This window comes from Arachis ipaensis, chromosome B4 (assembly GCF_059453495.1).
Source record: "Arachis ipaensis isolate K30076 ecotype BB chromosome B4, ASM5945349v1, whole genome shotgun sequence".
Lineage (NCBI taxonomy): Eukaryota > Viridiplantae > Streptophyta > Magnoliopsida > Fabales > Fabaceae > Arachis > Arachis ipaensis.
The window spans coordinates 131,250,632-131,258,197 of record NC_142439.1 but is presented as its reverse complement, the minus strand read 5'-3'; the positions used below and the strand labels follow the sequence as shown (position 1 = coordinate 131,258,197).

The window sequence follows — 7,566 nt, the reverse complement described above, 5'->3', positions numbered from 1 at the left end:
TCCTCTCTACCTCATCCTTCTATTCTTCTTTTCCTCTGACACCTCAAGGAATCTCTATACTGTGACATAGAGGATTCCATACTTTCTTGTTCTCTTCTCTATCATATGAGTAGGAACAAAGATAAAGGCATTCTTGTTGAAGCTGATCCTGAACCTGAAAGGACTCTGAAGAGGAAGCTAAGAGCAGCTAAAGCACAAAACTCTGAAGAGGACCTGACAAAAATTTTCGAAAAGCAAGCAGACAAAACAAACATGGCCGAACCCAACAACAATGGTGGAGATGCAAGGAAGATGCTTGGTGACTTTATTGTACCCTCTTCTGACTTCTGTGGAAGGAGCATCTCAATTCCTGCAATTGGAGCAAACAACTTTGAGCTTAAGCCTCAATTAGTTTCTCTAATGCAGCAGAATTGCAAGTATCATGGACTTCCATTGGAAGATCCTCATTAGTTTTTAGTTGAGTTCTTACAAATCTGTGACACTGTTAAGATTCATGGGGTTGACCCTGAGTTCTACAAACTTATGCTTTTCCCTTTTGCTGTAAGAGACAGAGCTAGGACATGGTTGGACTCACAACCTAAAGAAAGCCTGAACTCTTGGGAAAAGCTGGTCAATGCCTTCTTGGCAAAGTTCTTTCCACCTCAAAAATTGAGTAAGCTTAGAGTGGAAGTCCAAACTTTCAGACAGAAGGAAGGTGAATCCCTCTATGAAGCTTGGGAAAGAAACAAGCAATTGATCAGAAGGTGTCCTTCTGGCATGCTTTCAGAATGGAGCATCATATGCATATTCTATGATGGTCTGTCTGAATTATCCAAGATGTCATTGGACAACTCTGCTGGTGGATCTCTTCATCTGAAGAAGACACCTGCAGAAGCCCAGGAACTCATTGAAATGGTTGCAAATAACCAATTCATGTACACTTCTAAAAGGAATCCTGTGAATAATGGGACAACTCAGAAGAAAAGAGTTCTTGAGATTGATACTCTGAATGCCATATTGGCTCAGAACAAAATATTGACTCAGCAAGTCAATATGATTTCTCAGAGTCTGTCTGGAATGCAAGCTGCAACAGGCAGTACTAAAGAAGCATCTTCTGAAGAAGAAGCTTATGATCCTGAGAACCCTACAATGGCAGAGGTGAATTACATGGGAGAACCCTATGGAAACACCTATAATCCTTCATAGAGAAATCATCCTAACCTCTCATGGAAGGACCAACAGAAGCCTCAACAAGGCTTCAATAATAATGGTGGAAGAAATAGGTTTAGCAATAGCAAGCCTTTTCCATTATCTTCTCAGCAACAGACAGAGAATTCTGAACAAAGCCATTCTGGCCTGGCAACCATAGTCTCTGATCTATCCAAGACCACACTAAGTTTCATGAATAAAACAAGGTCCTCTATTAGAAATTTAGAGGCATAGGTGGGTCAGCTGAGTAAGAAGATTACTGAAACTCCTCCCAGTACTCTCCCAAGCAATATAGAAAAAAATCCCAAGAGAGAGTGCAAGGCCATAACCATGACCAACATGGCCAAACCTAGAGAGAGTGAGGAGGACATAAGTCCCAGTGAGAAAAGCTTCATGAGACGTCCTCTAGACAGAAAGGAGTTTCCCTTTGAGGAACCAAAGGAATCTGAGGCTCATACAGAGACCATAGAGATTCCATTGAAATTCTTTCTGCCATTTATGAGCTCTGATGAATATTCTTCCTTTGAAGAGGATGAAGACATCACTGAATAGCAAGTTGCTAAATATCTAGGAGCAATCATGAATCTGAATACCAAGTTATTTGGTACTGAGACTTGGGAGGATGAACCCCCCTTGTTCACTAATGAACTAAATGCATTAATGAGGCAGACATTACCTTAGAAGAAACTGGATCCCGAAAAATTCTTCATACCTTGTACCATAGGCACCATGACCTTTGAGAAGGCTCTATGTGACCTGGGATTAGGGATAAACCTCATGCCACTCTCTGTAATGGAGAAGATGGGAATCTTTGAGGTACAAGCTGCAAGAATCTCACTAGAGATGGCAGACAAATCAATGAAACAGGCTTATGGACTAGTAGAGGACGTGCTAGTGAAGGTTGAAGGCCTTTACACCCCTGCTGATTTTATAATCCTAGACACTGGGAAGGATGAGGATGAATCCATCATCCTTGGCAGACCCTTCCTAGCCACAGCAAAAGCTGTGATTGATGTTGACAGAGGAGAGTTGGTCCTTAAGTTGAATGAGGACTACCTTGTATTCAAGACTCAAGGTTCTCCTTCTGTAATCATGGAGAGGAAGCATGAAAAGCTTCTCTCAATACAGAGTCAAACAAAATCCCCACATTCAAACTCTAAGTTTGGTGTTGGAAGGCCACAACCAAACTCTAAGTTGGGTGTTGAGAGGCCACAACCAAACTCTAAGTTTGGTGTTGAGAGGCCCCAACTCTGCTCTGATTATCTGTGAGGCTCCATGAGAGCTCACTATCAAGCTATTGACATTAAAGAAGCGCTTATTGGGAGGCAACCCAATGTTATTTAATTATATCTATTTATTTTTCATTGTTATTTTATGTTTTCTTTAGGTTGATGATCATGTGAAGTCACAAAAACAACTGAAAAATCAAAAATAGAATGAAAAAAAGCATTAAAAATAGCTCACCCTGGAGGAAGAACTTACTGGCGTTTAATGCTAGAACAGGGAACCAAGTTGGCGTTAAACGCTAAGAAAGGGAGAAAAGCTGGCGTGAAACGCCAGAAACAAGCAGCAATTTGGCGTTTAACTCCAGAATTGCACTCTAAGGGCGTTTTGCACGCCTAAATGGAACAGGGATGTTAAAGTCCTTGACCCCTCAGGATCTGTGGACCCCACAGGATCCCCACCTACCCCACCTCTTCTTCTCTCCTCTTCACATCTTTTCATAACACTTTTCCCCAAATACCCTTCACCAATCACCTCCATATCTCTTCCCCAAATACCCTTCATCAATCACCTCATTCACTCCCCCCCCCCCAAAACCCCATCTACCTTCAAATTCAAAACCCTTTTTACCTTCCAAACCCAACCCCAAATACACGAACCTAACCCTACTCCCACTCCTATATATACCCCTCATCACTCCTTCAATTTCACACATCACAAACACCTTATACCCCCTTGGCCGAACTCACCCTCACCCTCCATCTCCTCCATTTTCTTCTTCCTCTCCTCCATTCTTTCTTCTTTGCTCGAGGACGAGCAAACACTTTAAGTTTGGTGTGGTAAAAGCATTGCTTTTTGTTTTTCTATAACCATTTATGGCACCTAAGGCTGAAGAAACCTCTAGAAAGAGGAAAGGGAAGGCAAAAGCTTCCACCTCTGAGTCATGGGAGATGGAGAGATTCATCTCAAAGGTCTATCAAGACTACTTCTATGAATTTGTGGCCAAGAAGAAGGTGATCCCTGAGGTCCCTTTCAAGCTCAAAAGGAGTGAGTATCCGGAGATCCGACATGAGATTAGAAGAAGAGGATGGGAAGTTCTCTCCAATCCTATTCAACAAGTCATAATCTTAATGGTTCAAGAGTTCTATGCAAACGCATGGATCACTAGGAACCATAATCAAAGTATGAACCCAAATCCAAAGAATTGGCTTACAATAGTTCGGGAGAAATACTTAGATTTCAGTCCAGAAAATGTAAGGTTGGCATTCAACTTGCCAATGATGCAAGAAAACGCATGCTCCTACACTAGAAGGGTCAACTTTGATCAAAGATTGGACCAAGTCCTCATGGACATATGTGTGGAAGGAGCTCAATGGAAAAGTGACTCAAGAGGCAAACCGGTTCAATTGAGAAGACCGGACCTTAATCCTGTAGCTAGAGGATGGTTGGAGTTCATCCAACGCTCTACCATTTCTACTAGCAACCGATCCGAAGTAACTGTGGATCGGGCCATCATGATCCATAGTATCATGATTGGGGAGAAAGTGGAAGTTCATGAGATTATACCTCAAGAACTCTACAAGGTGGCTGACAAGTCCTCCACTTTGGCAAGGTTAGCCTTTCCTCACCTCATTTGTCACCTCTGCAATTTGGCTGGGATTGTCATAGAGGGAGACATCCTCATTGAAGAGGACAAGCCCATCACTAAAAAGAGGATGGAGCAAACAAGAGAGCCCACTCATGGACCTCAACAAGAGCATGAGGAAATTCCTCATCATGAAATCCCTGAGATGCCTCAAGGGATGCACTTTCCTCCACAAAACTATTAGGAGAAAATTAATGCCTCCTTAGGAGAATTAAGTTCTAACATGGGACAACTAAGGGTGGAGCACCAAGAGCACTCCATCATTCTCCATGAGATTAGAGAAGATCAAAGGGCTATGAGGGAGGAGCAACAAAGGCAAGGAAGAGACATAGAGGAGCTCAAGAGCACCATTGGTTCTTCAAGAGGAAGAAGACGCCACCCTCAGTAAGGTAGACCCGTTCCTTAATCTCCTTGTCTATTTATTTTTTTTCTCTGTTTTCGTTCTCTATGCTTTATGTTTATTTATGTTTGTGTCTTTATTACATGATCATTAGTGTCTAGTGTCTATGCCTTAAAGCTATGAATGTCCTATGAATCCATCACCTTTCTTAAATAAAAAAATGTTCTAAATGCAGAAGAACAAGAAGTACATGAATTTTGAATTTTAAAATAGTTTAATTATTTTGATGTGGTGGCAATACTTTTTGTTTTCTGAATGAATGCGTGAACAGTGCATATTTTTGAATTTGTTGTTTATGAATGTTAAAATTGTTGGCTCTTGAAAGAATGATGAAAAAGGAGAAATGTTATTTGATAATCTGAAAAATCATATAATTGATTCTTGAAGCAAGAAAAAGCAGTGAAAAGCTTGCAGAAAAAAATGGCGAAAAAATAAAAGAAAAAGAAAGAAAAAGAAAAAGCAAGCAGAAAAAGCCAATAGCCCTTTAAACCAAACGTCAAGGGTAAAATAAAAAGGATCCAAGGCTTTGAGCATCAGTGGATAGGAGGGCCCACAGGAATAAAATCCTGGCCTAAGCGGCTAAACCAAAACTGTCCCTAACCATGTGCTTGTGGCGTGAAGGTGTCAAGTGAAAAGCTTGAGACTGAGCGGTTAAAGTCGTGGTCCAAAGCAAAAAAAAGTGTGCTTAAGAGCTTTGGACACCTCTAACTGGGGACTCTAGCAAAGCTGAGTCACAATCTGAAAAGGTTCACCCAGTTATGTGTCTGTGGCATTTATGTATCCGGTGGTAATACTGGAAAACAAAATGCTTAGGGTCACAGCCAAGACTCATAAAGTAACTGTGTTCAAGAATCAACATACTGAACTAGGAGAATCAATAATACTATTTGAATTCTGAGTTCCTATAGATGCCAATCATTCTGAACTTCAAAGGATAAACTAAGATGCCAAAACTGTTCAGAAGCAAAAAGCTAATAACCCCGCTCATCTAATTAAGACTGATCTTCATAAATGTTTTCGGAATTTATTGTATATTCTCTTCTTTTTATCCTATTTTGTTTTTAGTTGCTTGGGGACAAGCAACAATTTAAGTTTGGTGTTGTGATGAGCGGATAATTTATACGCTTTTTGGCATTATTTTTAGGTAGTTTTTAATATGTTTTAGTTACTTTTTATTATATTTTTATTAGTTTTTATTTAAAAATCACATTTCTGGAGTTTACTATGAGTTTGTGTGTTTTTCTGTGATTTCAGGTATTTTCTGGCTGAAATTGAGGGACCTGAGTAAAAATCTAATTCAGAGGCTGAAAAAGGACTGCAGATGCTGTTGGATTCTAACCTCCCTGCACTCGAAATGGATTTTCTAGAGCTACAGAAACCCAATTAGCGCACTCTCAATTGCGTTGGAAATTAGACATCCTGGGCTTTCCAACAATATATAATAGTCCATACTTTTTCCGAGTTTTGATAACGCAAACTGGCGTTTGAACGCCAACTTTCTACCCTATTCTGGCGTTAAATGCCAGAACTGGCATAAAAGCTGGAGTTAAACGCCCAAAATGGCACAAGAGTTGGCGTTTAACTCCAAGAAAAGTCTCTACATGTAAAAGCTTCAATGCTCAGCCCAAGCACACACCAAGTGGGCCCAGAAGTGGATTTCTGCATCATTTACTCATTTCTATAAACCCTAGTTACTAGTTTAGTATAAAAACTACTTTTAGAGATTTATTTTACATCAGATGTTATTATTTTGATCATTGTACACGTTTGGAGGCTGGCCTCATGGCCATGCCTAGACCTTTCACTTATGTATTTTTCACGGTAGAGTTTCTACACCCCATAGATTAAGGTATGGAGCTCTGCTGTTCCTCATGAATTAATGCAAAGTACTATTGTTTTTCTATTCAACTCAAGCTTATTCTTATTCTAAGATATTCATTCGCACACAAGAACATGATGAATGTGATGATCAAGTGACACTCATCACCATTCTCACTTATGAACGCGTGCCTGACAAACACTTCCATTCTACATGAAAACAAGCTTGAATGCATATCTCTTGGATTCCTGGTCCATGCGTTTGATTGTCTCTCCTGACAACAGAGCCTTTAATTCCTTGAGATCAGAGTCTTCGTGGTATAAGCTAGAATCAATTGGCAGCATTCTTGAGATCCGGAAAGTCTAAACCTTGTCTGTGGTATTCCGAGTAGGATCTGGGATGGGATGACTGTGACGAGCTTCAAACTCACGAGTGTTGGGCATAGTGACAGACGCAAAAGGATCAATGGATCCTATTCCAACATGAGTGAGAACCGACAGATGATTAGCCGTGCGGTGACAACGCATTTGGACCATTTTCATTGAGAAGACGGACGGTAGCCATTGACAACGGTGATCCCCCAACATACAGCTTGCCATGGAAGGGAGTATGAATGATTGGATGAAGGCAATAGGAAAGCAGAGATTCAGAAGGAACAAAGCATCTTCATACGCTTATCTGAAAGCCCATCAATGAATTACATAAATATTTCTATCTTATTTTATATTTTATTTATATTTTAATTATCAAAACCTCATAACCATTTGAATCTGCCTGACTGAGATTTACAAGATGACCATAGCTTGCTTCAAGCTGACAATCTCCGTGGGATAGACCCTTACTCACGTAAGGTTTATTACTTGGACGACCTAGTGCACTTGTTGGTTAGTTGTGCGAAGTTGTGAAAAAGAGTTGAGATTACAATTATGCGTACCAAGTTGTTGGCGCCGTTTCAGAGATCACAATTTCGTGCACCAGTACCCTACTGGGAACCTTAGGTTCTCACCCCTTACTTCCCCATTCCGCATATGCAAACCGGCGAGATCTTCTTTGAGTTTCCAGCATTAGGACTAGCGAGCAGCAGTAGCATTACCGGAGGATCAGAGTGACTTCTCTTACTTCCACACATTACTTCGTGTTTCTTCAGCTACCAGGATTTGATGACCAGCAGTAGTTATAATAGTAGCAATAGTAGTTGTCTTTGCCCTCGCTTTGTATAGACTTTTAGAGGGCTAGGTACTTTTGTAAATACCTATATAAACAAGTTAGAATGGGTCCCAGACTAAGGTG

At 40.6% G+C, this 7,566-nt stretch overlaps 1 non-coding gene across 1 annotated transcript; it reads right to left on the bottom strand.

Moving 5' to 3' along the window:
- Nucleotides 1–654: 654 nt before the first annotated feature.
- LOC148569246 (small nucleolar RNA R71) lies at nucleotides 655–758 on the bottom strand. Its single transcript, XR_015882028.1, has one exon. It is a non-coding gene; the product is annotated as a small nucleolar RNA R71 (small nucleolar RNA).
- Between the last annotated feature and the right edge of the window lie 6,808 nt (nucleotides 759–7,566).